Source organism: Arachis stenosperma, chromosome 10, assembly GCF_014773155.1.
Source record: "Arachis stenosperma cultivar V10309 chromosome 10, arast.V10309.gnm1.PFL2, whole genome shotgun sequence".
NCBI lineage: Eukaryota > Viridiplantae > Streptophyta > Magnoliopsida > Fabales > Fabaceae > Arachis > Arachis stenosperma.
In genome coordinates, this window is record NC_080386.1 from 91668307 (window position 1) to 91671505 (window position 3199).

At 37.5% G+C, this 3199-nt stretch overlaps 1 non-coding gene across 1 annotated transcript; it reads left to right on the forward strand.

The window, feature by feature from the left end:
- The first annotated feature begins 863 nt into the window (after positions 1-863).
- Positions 864-971, forward strand: LOC130958850 (small nucleolar RNA R71). Its single transcript, XR_009077952.1, has one exon. It is a non-coding gene; the product is annotated as a small nucleolar RNA R71 (small nucleolar RNA).
- The last annotated feature ends 2228 nt before the right edge of the window (positions 972-3199 follow it).

The window sequence follows — 3199 nt, forward strand, 5'->3', positions numbered from 1 at the left end:
TCCCATGGTTCCTCATTGGGGAACTCAGAGGAGGTTGGTGCACGCCCACTGAGGTCTTCCTCAGTGGCGTCCTCTTCCTCTCTTTCCTCTCCAGATTCGGCCATGGTTATGGCTTTGCACTCTCCTTTAGGATTTTCTTCTGTATTACTTGGGAGAGTACTAGGAGGGAGTTCAGTAACTTTCTTGCTCAGTTGTCCCACTTGTGCTTCCAAATTCCTAATGGAAGACCTTGTTTCAGTCATGAAACTTTGAGTGGTTTTGATTAGATCAGAGACCATGGTTGCTAAGTCAGAGGGGTTCTGCTTAGAATTCTCTGTCTGTTGCTGAGAAGATGATGGAAAAGGCTTGCCATTGCTAAACCTGTTTCTTCCACCATTATTGTTGTTGAAACCTTGTTGAGGTCTCTCTTGATTCTTCCATGAGAAATTTGGGTGATTTCTCCATGAAGAATTATAGGTGTTTCCATAGGGTTCTCCTAGGTAATTCACCTCTTCCATTGAAGGGTTCTCAGGATCATAAGCTTCTTCTTCAGATGAAGCATCCTTAGTACTGTTTGGTGCATTTTGCATTCCAGACAGACTTTGAGAAATCAAATTGACTTTTTGAGTCAATATCTTGTTCTGAGCCAAAATGGCATTCAGAGTGTCAATCTCAAGAACTCCTTTCTTCTGACTAGTCCCATTGTTCACAGGATTTCTTTCAGAAGTGTACATGAATTGGTTATTTGCAACCATTTCAATTAGCTCTTGAGCTTCTGTAGGCGTCTTCTTCAGATGAAGAGATCCTCCAGCAGAGCTATCCAAAGACATCTTGGATAGTTCAGAGAGACCATCATAGAAAATACCTATGATGCTCCATTCAGAAAGCATGTCAGAAGGACATTTTCTGATTAATTGTTTGTATCTTTCCCAAGCTTCATAGAGGGATTCACCATCCTTCTGTCTGAAGGTTTGGACTTCCACTCTAAGCTTACTCAATTTTTGAGGTGGAAAGAACTTTGCCAAGAAGGCATTGACTAGCTTTTCCCATGAGTCTAGACTTTCTTTAGGTTGTGAATCCAACCAAGTCCTAGCTCTGTCCTTCACAAAAGGGAATAGCATCAGTCTGTAGACCTCAGGTCAACCCCATTAGTCTTGACTGTGTCACAGATTTGCAAGAACTCAGCTAAAAACTGATGAGATCTTCCATTGGAAGTCCATGGAACTTGCAATTCTTTACATTAGAGAAACTAATTGAGGCTTAAGCTCAAAGTTGTTTGCTCCAATGGCAGGATAGAGATGCTTCTCCCATGAAGTCAGGAGTAGGTGCAGTAAAGTCACCCAGCACCTTCCTTGCATTGTTGGCATTGTTGTGTTGTTTTCGGCTGCCATGGGTTCTTCTTCTTTGAAGAATTCAGTCAGGTCCTCAACAAGAGTTGTGCCTTAGCTTCTCTTAGCTTTCGCTTTAAGGTCTTTCAGGTTCAGGGTCAGCTTCAACAAGAATGCCTTGTCTCTGCTCCTGCTCATATGAAAGAGAAGAGAACAAGAAAATGTGGAATCCTCTATGTCACAGTTATAGAGATTCCTTGAGGTCAGAGGAAAAGAAAAATAGAAGAAGGGAGTAGAAGAATTCGAACTTGATTAGATAGAGTTCGAATTGTGCATTAAGAAGGAGTAGTACTCCATAATAGAAGGATGTGGGAGGAAGGGAAGAGAATTTTCGAAAATTAATTAAAAAGATGTCAAAAACATTTTGAAAAATTGATTGATAATTTTCGAAATTCAAAGTGGAAAAGAAATCAAGTGATTTTTGAAAAAGATTTTGAAATTAGAAGTTAAAAAGATTTGATTGAAAACTTATTTTGAAAAGATGTGATTAAAAAGATATGATTGAAAGATTTGATTTGAAAACAATTTTAAAGGATATGTTTTGAAAACAATTTTAAAAAGATTTGATTTTAAAATTAATGACTTGCCTAACAAGAAAGATATGATTCAAACATTAAACCTTTCTCAACAGAAAAGGCAACAACTTAGATGTTCAATCAAATCATTAATTGTTAGTAAGTATCTTTGAAAAAGGAAGAAATTGATTTGAAAACATTTGATTGAAAAGATATGATTTGAAAAAGATTTGATTTTGAAAAACTTTGAAAACTTAAAAAAAAAAATTGATTTGAAAAACAAAATCTTCCCCCTAGTGCCATCCTGGCGTTAAACGCCCAGAATGGTATCCATTCTGGCGTTTAACGCCCAAAATGCACCCTTTTTGGGCGTTAAACGCCCAACCAGGTACCCTGGCTGGCGTTTAAACGCCAGTCTGTCCTTCTTTACTGGGCGTTTTGTACGCCCAGCTTTCTCTGTATAATTCCTCTGCAGTATGTTCTGAATCTTCAATTCTTTGTATTATTGACTTGAAAAGACACAAATTAAAAATATTTTTGGATTTTTATTAATCAAAATGCAACAAGAATCAAATAACAATGCATGCAAGACACCAAACTTAGCAGTTTGTATACTACTGACACTATATGAGACACATAAACACTCAAGTCAAAAGAATTCAAAGATCAGAGTAAGAAATCATCAAGAATTACTTGAAGATCCTTAAGACACATGAATGAATGTATGCAATTGACACCAAACTTAAGATGAGACACTAGACTCAAGCAAGAAACATCAAATATTTTTGGTTTTTATGATTTTGAATTTTTTTTTTGTGATTTCGAAAATTAAGTGGAAAAAGATATCAAAATTCTTAATGAGAATTCCAGGAATCAGTGCAATGCTAGTCTAAGACTCCGGTCCAGGAATTAGACATGGCTTCACAGCCAGCCAAGCTTTCAAAGAAAGCTTCGGTCCAAAACACTAGACATGGCCAAAGGCCAGCCAAGCCTTAGCAGATCACTACTCCAAAAGGAAGATTGATAAAAAATCAACAAGCTTCTGTGATGATAAGTTGAAACCTCGGTCCAATGAGATTAGACATGGCTTCTCAGCCAGCCAGATTTCAACAAATCATCATGAAACTCTAGAATTCATCTTCAAGAATTTCGAAAAAAATAAATACCTAATCTAAGCAACAAGATGAATGGTGCACGAAATTGTGATCACTACTTTGTCCATACTCAAATAATCCCCGGTAATGGCTCCAAAGACTTGGTGCTCAATACCATGGCATAAACACAACTTCGCACAACTAACCAGCAAGTGCACTGGGT